General features: G+C 39.1%; 1 pseudogene; it reads right to left on the reverse strand.

Moving 5' to 3' along the window:
- Nucleotides 1-12,459: 12,459 nt before the first annotated feature.
- LOC131440041 (serine protease snake-like) lies at nucleotides 12,460-13,497 on the reverse strand (annotated as a pseudogene).
- Between the last annotated feature and the right edge of the window lie 5,342 nt (nucleotides 13,498-18,839).

The raw sequence follows: 18,839 nt of genomic DNA on the forward strand, positions 1-18,839 counted from the left end.
TGAAATACCACACTTCCAACTTTCAGATACCAGAACACTTTTCGACTTTACTATCACTTCGTTCTAAAAAGTGCTTTTATTTCTTCTAGATTTCTTTTTCTTCCAGCTATTAGGAATAGTATAATCTGAAAGACGTATTTTGCTTTTTTCTTTCGGGTTGTTTCTTGTTCTTCAAAACTGTAGGTTGTGATGAGCTCAATTCATACTCGTTCCTCATCGCTTATTCTTATGTGGTGATTCGTTAGTGATGCTTTCATTGAAAGTGTTGCTCTTAGTTGTTTACTAAGCCCTTCTATGCCGTGTACATGGTGGTGTGCCAAATTTGTCCGCGTTTCTTGCTTCTTTATTGTGTCTTCGATTACAGTTGACCTTTCGCACAGACTTTGGCTATATAACTAAACCCTAATGTTAACTTAATGATATTTTTGATTTGAACATGTCTTTGATGATATACGCTGTTGAAACGATGGCAACAAACATCCATTGGATTGTTCTGACCGTACTGTGTGCGATGAAATAAGCGTTTAAGAAAATCCGTACTAGGGCGATGTAAATTGTTTAAAATCTCGAATGTTGCGTTTAATGAGTCCCAAAATTGTAAAGGCCTTCGTAGTAACAAAAGCAAACTGTTCGATGAAGCGGAGCTTCAGTTAACAGACGAAACTCGCTTAATTGTAGCCGCCATTATTGAGTATTCGAATAAAATCGGTGAATGTGCTCGTGAGAAGGTTATTGAATTATTTCTATCACATCAGTCTAAAACCCTCTTAATGTCCATTTGTAGAGCACAACAATCCAAAAGAACGAAGATGAGTAGGCTGAGATGACTCCCTAGTGGAACATGGGAAGATGTAACATTGAAAGATTCAGAGAGTACAGCTCCGACTCGTACGGTAGCGGTAGTTATCCAATCAATGAATCCGCTTCGTCTCAATTTCTCCACTGCGAGCTGATGAGGAACACGATCGAAAGCTTTTGAAACGTAGCTCATTAAATTTGTAGTAGTAGACCGCCTTTCTGACAAACCCGTGTTGATCAGTGGATATGATAAGGTTTTTCTGAGGGGTAAATAAGGATCTATTAGCATGCGCTCGAATACTTTAAGTAAGCAGCCCAGAATTGAGATGCCTCTTTAGTTTGTGACTTCATGTACGTTGCCGGTTTTGTGAACTGAAACTATCAAAGCTTTTTTCCAACTTCGATGGGAAATATTGTTCAGAAAGAGAGCGGTTTGAAAAGCAGAGATACAGGTAAAGCCAAAGCAGAAGAACACTTCATCACGAAAGACGGTGGCCCTTTCGATCCATCGACTTGTCGTAGATTATTGTTCACTTCGCGTTCAGTGAAAGCCGTGCCAGGTAAGATCAGTAAATACATCGGTACGATTCTGACAAAGGTGATGAGTTATTACTTAGCACACTGTGAAAGAATGACGAGAATGAACTCCAGCATTCTTCAAAATACTGTAATTTGCGAGATACTTGAAGCTCACATCGTTTTGTCTATTGTAAGCTTTTTTCTTACATTTTCGAAACGCCCCTGGAGGAGCAGTTCTCAACTGGTTGTCTGCCAGATGACTCTTAATTGTGGGTTTGTCGAGGACTGCGCGATGCTAACTGCTGACAGAAGCGAGATAACCATTTATAGCCCCAATCAGTCGAAATTTCTTACGCTCTGGGTCTCGCGGTTTTGCGGCAAGAAAGAATCCGGTAAAAATGAATCGGCGTTGTGCACGACCCCAATAGTAACTTCTGGTTCCGGAATTACGGGGTGATAAGTACAAAAATTATACATTGGCCCTTATTACGAGTATCACTACACGGTGAAAACCAAGTGAAGTGAATGTAGGTCTTTATCACGAAATTCGCTTCAGATAAAAAAGTAATTACTTAGATGAACTTGTTGTTCTTACGAACATCAAATCACCCAAATTTTGTTGGAAAAAATGATATTTTTCACTACAGTGATTACTTCACTGAGCGTGATACCGGTAATAGGTAAAATCACGTGAAGTGATAAGTGAGTGAAGTGAAAGTGGAAGTGGAAGTGAGAACGGTAATAAGGGCCATTATAAAAATTATACACGTGTTTTTATACACGGGAAATTCGAGCCAAATACTTTCAAACCAATTGGACTGGTCCGGTTAGGGGATGACATTCAGAAACATTCCACTTTTTGCGTCGATATGTGACAATGGTTGAAACATGGATCCATCACTTCACTCCGGAATCAAAACCAATCATCATCTGAGTGGACTGCAGCCAATGAATGCATCCGTTCGAAGCATCCAAAGGCACAACAGTCAGCTGAAAAGGGTTTCAGTATTTTGATATGCACATGGTATATCCCCTATTGACTATCCTCAGATGGGAAAAAGCAGTAACGAATACTAGAGACTGTCCCAGAAAGTATGGACGCACTTTGATTTCGCTGTAAATGATCCACAAGTATTCAAATTTTATTCGATATACTGATAATATTAGACTACAACAACAGAATATTATTCTCAACATTTGCTACTTAGCCATTGTAGACTAGCTGGCGCATCTTCTTGCGAACGTTCCTCATTAAATTCCGTACAGACTTCTTGGCGACAAGTTTTGACACTTTTTTCCAATCTTTTTCGAACTGTTGAATGGTTTCGGCTGCCGAGACATGCTTCCTAAGATGTGCTTTCGTTAATGCCCAAAATTCCTCAATTGGTCGAAGTTGTGAGCAATTTGGTGGATTCATGTCTTTTGGGAAGAAAGTGACATTTTTGGTAGCATACCATTCTACCGTTGATTTCGAGTAGTGGCAAGAAGCAAGATCTGGCCAGAAGACAACAGGATCCTTGTGGTTTCGAATCATGGGTAGAAGTCGTTTTTGTAAACATTTCTTGATGTATATTTCGCTGTTTATTGAAGCAGCGGTGATGAAGGGTTTCGATATCTTACCGCAGCTACAAATGGCTTGCCAGACCATAGCTTTCTTACCAAATATTTCGACTTCAATCGATGTCTCGGACTGGTTTAACACTTGCCCTTCTCGCACCGTATAATATTGTGGTCTCGGCAAAGATTTGTAATCGAGTTTCACGTAGGTTTCATCGTCCATGATTATGCCGTTCAAATTTCCAGCAAGAATCGTATTGTACAGCATTCGAACCTTCGGCCTGATCGATGCTTCTAGTTTCGGACTACGTTTTGGTTGTTTCTGCTTCTTATAAGTTCGAAGATTCAAACGTTCTTTAGCACGAAGAACATTTGACTTCGATGTGCCCACTTTTTTGGCCACATCCCGAACTGAAACATCCTTCTTTTGCTCGAACGCCTTCCGTATACGTTTATCCAACTGAGGGTTAGCAGGACCTTTTTTTCGACCCGTTTTCGGTTTATCCTCGAAGGTGTTATCCTCACCAAACTTCCTGATTGCATTTCGCACGGCTTTTTCACTTACTCCTTCCGTTTTTTTTTTGTTATCTTTCTCAGTGACAGTCCGCGTTCTGTGCACCATTTGTACACAATTTTTCGACGTTGTTCTGCTGGAAGTCCACGCATTTCGAAACAAACTAATGAAAACGAATAAACAACTGCACAAGTGGTTAGAGAAGAGTGTAAACAACAGGACGCAGCCATAAAAATTTGCAGATTCTGAACCATTGCGAAATGGCAGCGGTTTTTGGTTGCGTTCATACTTTCTGGGATAGTTTTTACGCAGCGTTGCTAGATCGTTTGGAAAACGACCACTGTTTCACCAAGACCAAGTCGATGGCAACGATGGCTAAATTGAACGAACTACACTTGGAATTGCTTTCTCATCCACCGTTTAGTCCAGATCTGGCTCCCAGTGACTACTGGCTATGCGATTAACTCAAAACACTGCTCGCCGTTCGGAAAAGTTGGAGTTTAGACTGAAATGAAAAGTATTAAGATCCCATAAATTGATGTAGACTTTTACCCCAATCCGGTTGCCAAAAAGTGATCAAAGTCTCCAAACTGAAGCACTCTGTATTTTCTCAGAGACGTCTGAGTAGATGTTTACAAGCTTAGACTCAATGAAAGGTTTGGAGGTCATATCGAGCGAAAATAGACATAAAAATGAAGAATTTCTATTGGTCAGACTCAAAACTGTTTTGATGTGGAACACATCTTTTTTTTTATATAGGAGTGCAAATTAGAAACTCAAGGAAAAATATACGTAGAAACACTTACTCAGTATATTTTGCATCAATTATTTTTATTATTTCATTATTTGATTGGAAATATTTCTAAGATTCGATTTGAATGTATCAAATCACGTATATTCAATTATAAATGATTGAAATTTTGATTAGTAGCGAGCAGTGTCCTATTTTGTCTGCTAAAAATCTCCGGCATATCGGATTTCCGTGCCATAGACGACGGTTTTGAAGGGGTAAGCGATATATCAAAGGGAAAGCATCGCTCTGATTGGTCAAACGTGAAACTGTTGGAAGCACGCGAATCTATAAATAGAAGCAAAATTTTAGCTAACGTTTCAGTCCTACGCGTAGCATGCTAGAGGTAGTGCAAACTCCTCGGCCGAGCGGCGGCGGGAGAAGGATAACGAAAAGGATGTTTCTTTCATTTCTATACGGAGAATTGTAACACTCTTCAATTCGTTTTTCTTTTTTGTATTACTTCACTTCAATTTGGCTACACTATTGAATGTATTATTTTTCCTTTTGATCAACTCAGCACCGGAACTTATACAATTTTCGCTCAGTTTTACCTTAATCTACCTACAGCAGGAGTTGTTTGGTTGACTGGTTTTCTCCTAGTAAAAATAAATGCACTTTTCTTTGATTCTAATGAGATGTGAACACAGATAACTAAACAAAGCTGTAAGTCTGAAATTCAGAACACTAGTGTGCGATTAAATCATTTTTCGCCTATTTTAATTAACTTCCGACCGCTTATCGGAATTACCACTTTGTTGAACTTGCTAGTTGCGATCGATTATCGCGTATCACGTTGACATTTCGGAACTGATCCACTGTGCAACACAACTGACTAACTGAACCCACGAGCTCACTGACTTGTCTACGGCCCGGAACTTACGGCTTTTTATCGCGCACTTTTTGAAACTCTAACTCCCGGAATTAATTTGTCTACGGGTCGACTCCCGAGACTAACGCCTATTTACCGCACTCTGTAAAACTGAACTGGATTCTAACTCTTCCCAACTATGGGTTTTTAAGCTCCTAACCAGTCACGTACCCAGAGGGGGGGCCCGAGGGGCCCTGGCCCCTCCCGAAATCAAAAACAGATATATAATTATTTAGAAGATTTCAGACATTTGTTACAGAAATAACAAGACAGTTAAGGTAAAGAAATGTAATACAATAACAGTTCAAGTGGAAAAGTTTAAAGTGTCTGTTAAAATCACCCGTAAAAGGCACTTCGAAAATTAGGTACATAAGCAATCTTCAGTAACATTATTTTTTTTATCTTTGGGCCCCTCCCGAAACGAAATCCTGGGTACGGGCCTGCTCCTAACATTTACTTTCGGGTGAAGCCCGAAGATTTTAGTACGAGCCGAGCTTGTGATTTCAAGTAGAAAGTTCATCCGACTTTCTCCCGAAGTTCTACCGAAAGTCGAGACCACTGTCGCTAGGCCAGAGGCAGTGACTAGTGTCCGTGAAAATAATAGCTTTGTTTTTACAAACATTGCTGCGCTGACTAATGCCCGGAACAGTTTATGGTTTTATAACAAAGTTTCTTAAACATCGTTGCGATGACTAATGCTCGAAAATGTGCACGCTTCTATAACAAAGTTTATACATGAAGGTTGCGGCTACGCTGATATGAGAGTTTCCTTCACAATTTCCTACTTTTTCTACAATACTAGCAAATTCGAAGGAAAATTTGCTAAGGGCGCTGCAGTAGGTTGTTGCTAGACAGTAAGGCAAAAAGTGCCATCTTGTGTCATGCAAGCTCCGATGAAATTCCATGTTATGTCGTTTCGTTGACAAATTTGACAAAAATTGAAATTGACAACTACTCTAGGGTAAATGTTGAGTGCGTAAGATTAATTTATAATTTATATAAGATGAACTCGATTGATAATGAGAAGAAGTTTATCGCTTCAACCGAAATCGCAGAATGGTAGAGAAACCTAACGCTATAAAAATCACTGCTTGCATACAAAACTTGAACACAAGCTTGACGAAGAGAAGCTGATGTGCAAAGATATAATTGCATACATTTGGGATATTGGTGTAATTTTGTCGGCTATAAAACAAACAATGTTCGGTGTTGGTTTCGAATCAAGATAAATCTAGGCAGACTCTCGTGCAATAGCGGATTCAAAAGTGTGACGATTGATTGAACTGTTTGATTGTAGGTCATTAGAACAATGGCTCGAACAACTACATGGAGCTTGTAGTTTTTGAATTGAAAATGTTAAGCTAGTGTGCACTCAAACACACTTTTTTGTTCTTATAGAATTGTATGAGAAAGGTATAAATTCAGCACTAGATGGATAGAAACAAATTTTGTCGGGAATACGACTTACTTTACTATGAGGCGCCTTTTCAAAATATACTCTCTGAGAGAGTGATAAGTTTTTGATCGTGAATATCTCTTGTTGTATCTAACGAATCAACATAATTTTTGCTACATGCAATCGGAAATATGATCACAATTTTATGATAAAATTTTCAGTTGTGTGACATAATCTCAAATAGTTCAAAATTAAACTTTTCTTAAATGTTTGGTATAAACGAGTATCAAAGAGGATAATTCATAAGGCGCGTTTGCCTTTCTCGTATTTTGAAAGCTCATAGCTCAGTGATCTGTGGAAGGATTTATATAATCTAACTACCAACAGAATCGAATTTTTTCAACTTAAACGTGTATAGCAACAGCATTGAAGTATTTCGATAGTACACTATTGAAAAACCTGTCTCATTTGACCCATGTCAACACCAGCCAATCAGAACGCGTTCTGAGGAAGAGAACAAAATATCTGCTGCTGTACAAGAAATCGTTCGAGAAAATGTTCCGAACAGTGTTTAATATCGTAGTGAGTTCCTCAATTTGATCCTTCTGAAAAGCAGGAATGAATCGCATCCTGATAGTTTCTTTCAATGAAATGCAAATCCGAAATGAAATAATCGACATTAAAATTCTGTATGCGGCTATTTTTATAGCCGTTAGGACCGCCCATTAGTGAAAAAGCTACAAACGAAATCACGTAAAAGAAGGCTCCCAACAAAAATTTAATCAGTTTGGATTCTATCGCCAATGCGAGCAGATGTATTTTGTGCCGTTTGCAAAGGTAGTTTCGCTTCCGACAAGAGCGATTACGTCACAGCTGCCAGTCATTTGCATGGATGAAAAAGCAACGGTGGAGAGCATTACATGAAATCAGCCGTTCTAATGGCTCTAAAAGTTTTCTTAAGAACTATTCGGATTTGTTGTTCGCAAATCGAAGGAAAGTATCCTCAGTTTAGTGCAAATCTAGAACTGTTTGATTTGATTTTTGCACTTTTCGCTGTGTGAAATTCACAGTAATCTAGATCAAGTGAAGCCTTCTTTGTTTTTGCGAAAAAAGTGAAAAAGGGGAGTGCTTGCATAATTCATACAATTGATCACCTAATTGATATTCGGAAGTGTTAAGGAACATGTCAGTTGTTTTCGTATTCACGACATCCAGTTATGTCTCTGACATTACCCACCCGCCTTTTTTTGATACTAGCCCTTATTCTGCGAGTCGAGTGAGGTGAGATAAGTCGAGTCACCCGAGTCACGCGATTCTGACAGTCGAATGAAGTGACAAAAGTCACCAGGATGAACTCTCACCGTATTCCTGCAGTCGAATCTGGGTGACAAAAGTCACCGGGGGTGAGTTTTAGAGTCGATACCTGTTAGTTAAGTGACAGCAGAAATATAAAACGAAAAATCGAGATATTCCAAATTTCTGCTATAAACAGGTGAACGATATACGAAAAAAGATTTAATTGTTTTCTTTTAGGCAGAAAAACCGAAATTGTTAATCTTTTTAGCTATTCTCAGAAATATGCGCTCGATCGGAATCGCTTGCCTAAATCGGCTAAATCAAGTCAAATAACATATTTGACTGGATATTCTGAGAGGAGGAATATTAACTATTCCCATTTTGTTATGCATAAAAAACGGCTATCAATTCAATTTTGTTATTTGCAATGTCCCAACAAAATAGAATGTATTATGTATTGCCATTGAATTCTATTGATAAGCTTTGTAGTTATACCTGACTATCCTTGTTCGCCTATTTGTGATAGTCAAGTTTGGTATATTTTTGCCTTTCTCATACAGAATGGCTATGTGATCACTTTTAAAGCCGACTCAGAAATCTTGGAGTTTCAAGTCGATATCAGTAGGTTTAATACGAAAAGATATTTTAAAGAAAAAGATTTATGCTATAACGTATGAGGATTTGATTCGAAAAAAGATTTTGGGTTCTATATCGGAAATAAAAAAAATGATTACCTTTTTATATTCAAAAATTGAATAAAATCTAAAAAAAATGATTGAACCTATCAACTAAAATGTGTGTTAAATTCACACTTCTACTTTATATCACATACACACGCTTGAGAAGGAAAACTGAGAACAAAATTGCAGAGAATTTACAATTTATGCCATGATAATTGTTAATTTTAGAGGGAAGTAAATTCAATGAACCGTATTTTGAATTTTTAAATACACTGCATAATTATTGCCAATTGTAATTTATGTTTTAATGATAAAACACCTAAAGTTCTAATTGGTCATTGAAAAACAACTCATGTAACTCATCGCCAACTGTTTTATGTGAACTTTATATGGCATAATAACGTACGGAATAACTTAGTAACTGGTGAAAATAATGCGGTTACAGGTTTATAATTTTTGCCTTTCTCACATATTTAAGGACTATACAATCAATGTGAAAATGGGCCTTTCAACCGAATTCCATATACCATTCGATTCAGCTCGAAGATCTGAGCAAATGTCTGTGTGTGTGACAAATATTGTCACTCAATTTTCTCAAAGTCACAATAGTGAGATTTGGACACACACACACACACACACCAAACGACGCGGAGAAGCCAAACTAGGCGTACTTTGATATTGATATATTAAGATTAAAAACTACTTTTTTACATTGTCTTTTAGAACGGAACATAGATCCGGATGCGATACAATAGCAGGCTATATTGAACCATGAGACTTTTCATTATATCCAACTTTTGTGGAAATCAATTCAGAAGTATTCATGCAAAATGAGTCCTAATGTGATTTTATTAAACATTTGACCTTGTGAATCAAAAACCATTTTGATCTAGATTCAATTTAACAGCACACTATGTTACTACACGATCTTATCATTTTATTCATAAATAATTTTGGAATACTTTTGTATGATTATTAATATCAAGATCATTAGTATTATTTCGTCTAACCGAAAGATGTTCGGCTGTGCCCTATATCATTCATAAGTTCGTTCACCTTTCCGAATCTAGGAGTAAATTTTTTTGTTTGTGTAAAAAATACATGAAGCAATCTTTTTTCTGTAAACCACTTTCAGACAGTTGAAGTTTTTCATGTCAACTCAAATAATACCTACATTTAACTTATCGAATTAGCTGATTTGGCGGTTACAACTCCCGCTTGATCTGTCAGAACCAATATTTAATTGCAAGCCATCGTCGGAAGCGTACTTCACCAACATACGACAATCAACTTGATACGCTAATAAGTGCGGTTGTGTTTTGCAACAATTTGCTTTTTTAATTTTTCACAGCGTCACCGGCTATCAGTTTATCGAAACACGTAGTAAAATCGAGCCATCGGCCATCGTAACCAAATTCATGAAGGAAACTAATCAAATATCATTATTTTTACGTTTCGTCTTTGACTCATCAGTGCAGAGCAGTTCAAATTGAACTGCTTAGTGCTAAACTCGGCAGTTCAATTTGAACCGCTAAGCAGACGTAAAGTTTCTGCTATTTACAGAACACTTTTTGTTTTGCAACGAAGTGCAATGTCTTTTCTGACGTGCCGAACGAAAACGTGTTTTCGACTATTTCTGGCCGATGCAGGTATGGTCATTTAGGGGTTAGCCAAATTTTGTGCTAGGGCACATAACCGTTTTCATTATTTTTACGTTTCGTCTTTGACTCATCAGTGCAGAGCAGTTCAAATTGAACTGCTTAGTGCTAAACTCGGCTCAAAGCGGTTCAAATTGAACTGCCGAGTTTAGCACTAAGCAGTTCAATTTGAACTGCTCTGCACTGATGAGTCAAAGACGAAACGTAAAAATAATGAAAACGGTTATGTGCCCTAGCACAAAATTTGGCTAACCCCTAAATGACCATACCTGCATCGGCCAGAAATAGTCGAAAACACGTTTTCGTTCGGCACGTCAGAAAAGACATTGCACTTCGTTGCAAAACAAAAAGTGTTCTGTAAATAGCAGAAACTTTACGTCTGCTTAGCGGTTCAAATTGAACTGCCGAGTTTAGCACTAAGCAGTTCAATTTGAACTGCTCTGCACTGATGAGTCAAAGACGAAACGTAAAAATAATGAAAACGGTTATGTGCCCTAGCACAAAATTTGGCTAACCCCTAAATAATCAAATATATTTTGGCAGGAACTATCAGCGGCTTCCACGGCCCATTAGACAAATTTCAACTTTGTTCCAAATCATTTTTGATGCTGGAATATTTATCGCGAGCATGCACTAACGTATTTGTTATATTAGTGCACTCAGATTATTTCTTATATTAGAATAACGCATGCAAATAACAAACCCTGCAAAAATATAAAGATTTTCATTGAATAAGTTTCAATCGAAATAAATAATTTATTTACCTCACAACAGGCGATTCTTCAATTGTTTTGACGTTTGGGAAATGAATCGTTTGTTGTTTGAGGTACATCTTCTCACTCACCATGGACTGAACCTCTCACGTCACCCGAGTCGACTCGTAGAATAGGGTGACTACAGTCACGTGACAGCGAGGTGAGATTTGTCGAGTCACCTCACTCGACTCGCAGAATAAGGGCCACTGTGTTGACCCAGCGTATGATATTTCATACATATGGCAATTTCATTAGGAAAAAATGTCTTTGCGTTTCCCAATATCTTCAACACACAAAAATATGGAATTTGGTTCATATTTGAGAACCCCTGGTTTTCGATGGATTTATCGATTATGAGAACTTTTTCTACGCAAAGGTCTGATTTTGGGTTTTATGAAATTATTGATTCGGATGGAATTTTGTATACGGTTTCGTTTGCCGCATGTTGTTTCGGACTCTGATTCAAAATCGGACACCTTATTATCTTTTATTTACCATGACCACAACCAAAATGATTCCAAATTCCAGTTTGTTCCAAAATCAAGTCGATCTGCGACAGAAAGAATATGTTAAAGTGATAGGCACTATTTACGTAACGTAACCACAAACCACAAATCACTACACTTCACACATCGAAACTCGCAACGTGGCTTTTTGATGCAAACCGAAAAATAAACAAACAACAAAAAAAACAATGCAACGCCTACTTCTCACTCAGCGCCTCACAAAATGCAAATTAAAAACCAGTAAATAACACAGAATAAAACGCAGAATCTCAGCAAGTCAACAGGAAAAATCCTCCAGTAAACAAGTGAAAAAAAAACCTTTATTCGTTCAATTAAACATTCAGTTGCAACGTACTGCTTAGACACACACACATACACAAATCGCACACCCGACATCACGCACGGACAGGGACACATTCGGCGTAAAAGAAAAAAAAAACATCTCAAATTAATCTGTTAAAAAAACAAACAAACAAACAAACAAAAAAGAAGAAGTCAAAACCAAAACTAGAAAATGAATAAAAGTCAAATTCTGTGATTTCCAAAATGACCCATGTGAGAGAGTAGCAAAACGTCCGTCTGAGTGCCGGACGCCGAAAGCACCGGAGGAAACGGAAGAAACTTGAACCTCTCCTCGAACTGTTCGGTAATCGAAATGCATGCAAAAATAAAAACAAAAAAAAACAAAAAAGAGAAATAATAAAAGCAGTTAAATGGCAGTACTATTTTTAAAGGCAACTTAAATAGCGGAAACATCCAGTAGAAGAAGGACAAAAAAGGAAAACCAGATTACTGTTCCGGGTTTAGCAGAAAAGTGGAAAGTTGAAAACACACTCACACTCACACACACTGTAGATAGAAGACCGAGATGCCGAAACAGAGAATCGGTGGATGGAAAACAAATATGGCGATTGAGTGAGAGCGGAACCATGAAACAACTCAGAAATGGCAAGGAAGTAAAATTTAAAAAAAAATGATGTATATTTTAACTTATTATGTGTAAAAACAAGCAGAAAGCTGAAAACAAGAAATATATGTAATGTAAATTCTATTTAAAAAAACGGTTTTATTTTGTTTAGTCGAACAATGAGAGAAAGAACACTGAGCGAACGCGTTGACTTTATTGCTTCCTCAAAATCGACTCGATCCACGGTACAAAATGTGAAACCCGAGTGTAGATGCCCGGTTTCCGTGCGGTTCCACAGACCCCTCCGAGCGAGGTTATGCCGACAATGTCGAACCGACAGGCCGGAACACCGGAACGAACTTGCAGCGGCCCACCGGAATCCCCCTCGCAGGTGTCCTTACCGCCTGCCATTTCACCGGCACAGATTTGCGACGGTAGAATGCCCTGCCGGAAGCGTCGTGTCCGTGGTGACGCTATCAAACGGTTACATTCGTCGTTCGCGATAACCGGCAAATCAACCTGGTGCAGTTCCGTCGGTTGATCTCCGTCTGTGATCGAAGGTGAAAACAAGTTACAGTTTTACAGACTTGCACCAGCACTCTCAGATTTCATACTCACAATGTCCAAGCCGTCCCCAACCGATTGCGGTGAGACGTTCGGAGGGGGGCGCCGTGTCCGATCGCCACAAACACGCCGGTTGCACGAACCTTCCCAACGATACACTCCGGTTAAGCCGGATCAACGAGATGTCGTTGTAAGCCTGCACTCCGTTGTAGGCCGGATGATGCACTATTTGGGAAATTTCCACATCCTGATGGTCACTGTCGTCATCGGTGCTCAGATCGTAATCTCCGAGTCTTATCACACGCGGGGGATCCCTGTGGGAAAGGAACTGTTGAACTTGATGACGGTTTTCGGCTGATCAGTTTCACAACACTTACCGCATCCGACTGTTGGCACAGTGGGCTGCAGTCAGTACGAACTGCGGCGAGATCAACGTTCCACCGCAGAACCACTCAATCGATCCGTTGGCCTCCGGACGCCCGAGAGCTGCCATATGAGGAAACTGACCTACGTTAGTCTTCCAACCACCGACCAGGTACTCCATCATCAGAAATCCGGCACTCAGTTCGATGCAGCCGGCCAACGTAGCTCCCAAACGCAAGAATGCATTGAACATCCTGAGCTGAATCGGCGAATGAACTTGTTTCCAACGGAGATTGCACTTTTTGTTTTTCGAAACGCTTCAGTACTCGTCAAATTACCAACATGGAATGATTCATGTTTTGGTGCTCGGGCTGCTGTAAAGCGTAAACTCTTCTAGTTCGCCTTCACTCCCCCCCCCCACCCTTCGGAACTCAAACCCGGACCCAGCCAGCTCCTGTCGCAATTCGATGCCTAAGATGCTATGATGATGATGATTGGCTACTTCAAAAGCTCTTCATCCCCGCCGCTCGGCAACCTCAACGAACGTGCAATCGCGAAAGTATTTCAAAAATGTCTGCTTCAGTTAATACGGTCATATATCGTTTCCGTAGGACAATTTGACCAGGTTACCGAAAATTTCGAAAAGTTCGATATTCGGAAAACATTCACATCGTCTCACACCGCGTTCACCCCGGGCTGAGAGACCCGAAAAGCTCCCGCATGTTCAGTGGCCGCGCGAAATATTTTCTTCGTCATCGGTCACACCGCTGGCAGTAGGCAATGAAAGTCACAGAACTTTGAATGCGTCATCATCGTCATCGACGTCATACCGAACTGTGACTCGGTTGGCTGCTCGCCTGCTGCTCACCGGACCGGAGGGTTTACCCCCACGAGTGTGCCCCCTACCAGACTGATCAGACAAAACACCGCCACAAGAACGCGGACGAACGATTCGTGACAGGTGAGCTTTTCCTCTTCTCCATCGCAGCAACCTGTGCGCGCGAGAGTCACGTGCTTCGTCAGTACGAACAGCGCGAAACGGACATGAATCGGCGATGAAAGAAACAATCAAAACGCGTGTAAACAAGAACGGTTCGGAATCGCTTCGTTTTTGTTTTGGTTTTCTTTCTGCCTTTCTTTCTGTGATCATTTCGGCAAAGGGGATGGAATCGATTCGAACGGTGATGAGTCACTCGTCGTCGTTGGCGCATATGCTGCAATTTCAAGTATTCACATTTCGTCCGGTTAGTGGACCAGTTTCATCATACCGACGACAGGCCTCCCGATTGAGCCGCGGAGGCCGCACTGCTGTGATTCATTCTTGATCCGATTATGCTGTGTGAGAATTTGTCGGATTGCATAATTAAAACCATCCAGGAGATGATTAAATCGGTTATGAACGAGTTTTGTGGACACCTGCGATGGATTGATGGAATGTAAGTGGGCAACGATAAGAACTGAAACAACTCAACTTCAACTGACAAAATTGGTATCACATGCTCATTATTTTTGACGTGAATACGTCTTACTTCACTTTGGGACGCCTTTTCAAAATTTACCCTCTGAAAGAGTGATCAGTTTTTGGTTGTGAATATTTCGTGTTGTATCTTTCGTATCAACATAATTTTTACTACATGCAGTTCTATGATAAAGTTTCCTGTTGTATGACATAACCACAAATATATCAAAATTGAAGTGTTCTAACAGTTCGGCTGAAAAGTTCGTATCGTTTAATAGAAACACACATTTTTTTGCCAAAATTCGTTTTTATTATTCAACATAATTGCCATCAGAGGCGATACAGCGATTATAGCGATCTTCCAACTTTTCGATACCATTTTTTGTAGTACGATTTGTCCTTTGCCTCAAAATAGGCCTCAGTTTCAGCGATTACCTCTTCATTGCTTCTAAATTTTCTACCAGCGAGCATTCTCTTGAGGTCTGAGAACAGGAAAAAGTCACTGGGGCCAAATCTGGAGAATACGGTGGATGAGGGAGCAATTCGAAGCCCAATTCGTTCAATTTCAGCATGGTTTTCATCGACTTGTGACACGGTGCATTGTCTTGATGAAACAAAACTTTTTTCTTCTTCAAATGAGGCCGTTTTTTTGAAATTTCGTACTTCAAACGCTTTAATAACGCTATATAATAGTCACTGTTGATGGTTTTCCCCTTTTCAAGGTAGTCGATGAAAATTATACCATGCGAATCCCAAAATACAGACGCCATAACCTTACCGGCCGATTGTTGAGTCTTTCCACGCTTTGGGTTCGGTTCATCGCGTGCAGTCCACTCAGCTGACTGTCGATTGGACTCCGGAGTGAAGTGATGGAGCCATGTTTCGTCCATTGTTATATATCGACGAAAAAAATCGGTTTTATTTCGATATAACAGATCGGCTGAAAAGTTCGTATCGTTTCTATGAGAGGGCGCCACTAGAATTAAATCCATACCATTTTCAGTTAGTACCAACCTTCAAAAGATACGTGTGTAAATATAAATTTGTGAGATATTGCATTTTGAGTGAAGCTACTTTTGTTATTGTGAAAAAAAATGGAAAAAAAGGAATTTCGTGTGTTGATGAAACACTACTTTTTGATGAAAAAAAGTGCCGCCGATACCAAAAAAATGGCTTGATGAGTGTTATCCAGACTCTGCACCGGGCGAAGCAACAATTCGTAAGTGGTTTGCAAAATTTCGTACTGGTCATATGAGCACCGAAGACGATGAACGCAGTGGTCGTCCAAAAGAGGCTGTTACCGATGAAAACGTGAAAAAAATCCACAAAATGATTTTCAATGACCGTAAAGTGAAGTTGATTGAGATAGCTGACACCCTAAAGATATCAAAGGAACGTGTTGGACATATTATTCACGAATATTTGGATATGAGAAAGCTTTATGCAAAATGGGTGCCGCGTGAGCTCACAATCGATCAAAAACAACAACGAATTGATGATTTTGAGCAGTGTTTAGAGCTGTTATATCGAAATAAAACCGATTTTTTTCGTCGATATATAACAATGGACGAAACATGGTTCCATCACTTCACTCCGGAGTCCAATCGACAGTCAGCTGAGTGGACTGCACGCGATGAACCGAACCCAAAGCGTGGAAAGACTCAACAATCGGCCGGTAAGGTTATGGCGTCTGTATTTTGGGATTCGCATGGTATAATTTTCATCGACTACCTTGAAAAGGAAAAAACCATCAACAGTGACTATTACATAGCGTTATTAGAGCGTTTGAAGGACGAAATTTCAAAAAAACGGCCTCATTTGAAAAAGAAAAAAGTTTTGTTCATCAAGACAATGCACCGTGTCACAAGTCGATGAAAACCATGCTGAAATTGAACGAATTGGGCCTCGAATTGCTCCCTCATCCACCGTATTCTCCAGATTTGGCCCCCCAGTGACTTTTTCCTGTTCTTAGACCTCAAGAGAATGCTCGCTGGTAAAAAATTTTACAAGCAATGAAGAGGTAATCGCTGAAACTGAGGCCTATTTTGAGGCAAAGGACAAATCGTACTACAAAAAATGGTATCGAAAAGTTGGAAGATCGCTATAATCGCTGTATCGCCTCTGATGGCAATTATGTTGAATAATAAAAACGAATTTCGGCAAAAAAATGTGTGTTTCTATTAAACGATACGAACTTTTCAGCCGAACTGTTATTTATCAATAAATCAATTCATTTATGTTGTAATTATTATTTGAAGGAATATCGTAGGGGTGTTCGTAGAGTCAAAGATAAATTACTTTCTGGAAAAGTGATAAGTTTATGAATGTAGACATATCCTGTTGCACATAACGTAACAACATAAAAAATCTATGCTAACATTTTCAGTAGAATTAGGTGGCCGTGACCTCGTGAGCGACATATCAGTCTTGTTTAATTGAACGAGTAAAAAAGATTAAACTGCGTTCTTAATTTTCTTCTTGTGAGTTGAGCTAAATAAGGCAACATTTTTGGACAATTAGTTGCTGCTAATCATAGTGGATATTCGTAGTACCGGTGGGTAAAATTTCCAAAATGGAACTAGCATTTGAAAGCTCTGTGAAATGCCATAATCGTAAAGTAAATGAAAACTATACACAAAATTATTTAACGGATCATTCACATTCGAGAAGAATGCCATTCGTTGTGAAACATCAAGAAGATCTAACAATTCATGTCATTTCAAAGCTAGCAAATTTATCCCAAAGAACTGACTGTGACATTTATTTCCATTGAAAAATAAAAATCGGCACTAAATTAAACCAACAAGTGAATTTTTTATTCGTTTGTGCGCAGTTTGCCATACTCGTGAGGCAATTTTTTTCAACGTTACTCTTCGATCCATACAAATCATCATTGATAAACATGACTCGAATTAATGAAATGGATTGAAAACTATAGGAATAAAAATTTAGATTTTAAAATATTATTTGGATATACGCCACTTTCATATGTTACTCCTCCTAATATCAACGGTATACGTCACATTCATATTTTACTCCTGAAAAATTGACGTTTCTTGACAGGTGATAAATGGAGTGAAGTTGGCTCAATCACCGGTGATGGTGATAGTAAAAGTGATCACATTCGATGATTCCAAACATTCTGGTGATCACCTCTTTATCACCAGGAGGTGATAGTCACTTATCACCTTACATGATTCCACCCCTGGTATGAAAGGTTAACATATTCCATTCAATCTAGCCTGCGCCTGGTTCAAGTTCAGAATTAAGTTCCAGGTACAGAATCAAGCATTCAGTTCTGCTGCGGGACGGATTTGTTTGTATGCACCGTTCGCAGTGTGAGTTTTGTTTCAAACAAGGGCAATTACACTAGCATACAGCTGCTGGTCGTTTGCATTGGTCGTCGCACCATTGAAACCGTTTTAACCGCAAAATTTAATGCAAACTCGTTGTTGCGCATTCAATTCTATTTTGAAAATTGTACAAAATCGAGGACACGCACAATCGCAGATGTACTCAATACAGCGTAACTTTTACAAATGTCCAGGTGTCGAGCTGAAAATTTGATAGAATATCAATGACCGGGTTGTATGCAAGACACGACCGAGCACAATAACATTAAAAATGAAACGTTTCTAGGGTTCTCATAATAAATACGAAAATAAAGATGATAATGATGATGATACACTAAACTAAAAACCAATTCAATTGACTAATTACAAACTTGTTCTAGTTTAAGTGCTTAGATTGTTAGCGAATGATAAAATTGACAATTAGATTCTTTTGTCGTGAATACGACTTACTTTACTATGGGGTGCCTTTTCAAAATTAGCCATATGGAAGAAAGGGCAGAACTTAATCGTGAATATCTCGACTTGTATTAATGGTAGCAACATAATTCTTTCACCATTTCATCAAAAATATGATCAGGAATTTAGGATAATATTTTGAACAATGTGAGATAACTACAAACAACTCAAAAATTAAGTTTTCTCAAAATTTGAAAATAATGCGGAAAACTCTTTACTTTCGCTTGGATTTTTCGCGCAAGGACGACGATTTTGAGGCAGTCAGGCACATATCTTCAACTGAATGCGTATAAAAGTGAAACCGTGGTCGAAAATCGATCATTTCTTTTCGTGCGTTCGGTGGAAGCAGACGTCGTGGGAGTTGAACCATCAACCAGCAGCGACGGAGAGTGCACCT

Source organism: Malaya genurostris, unplaced genomic scaffold (assembly GCF_030247185.1).
Source record: "Malaya genurostris strain Urasoe2022 unplaced genomic scaffold, Malgen_1.1 HiC_scaffold_50, whole genome shotgun sequence".
NCBI lineage: Eukaryota > Metazoa > Arthropoda > Insecta > Diptera > Culicidae > Malaya > Malaya genurostris.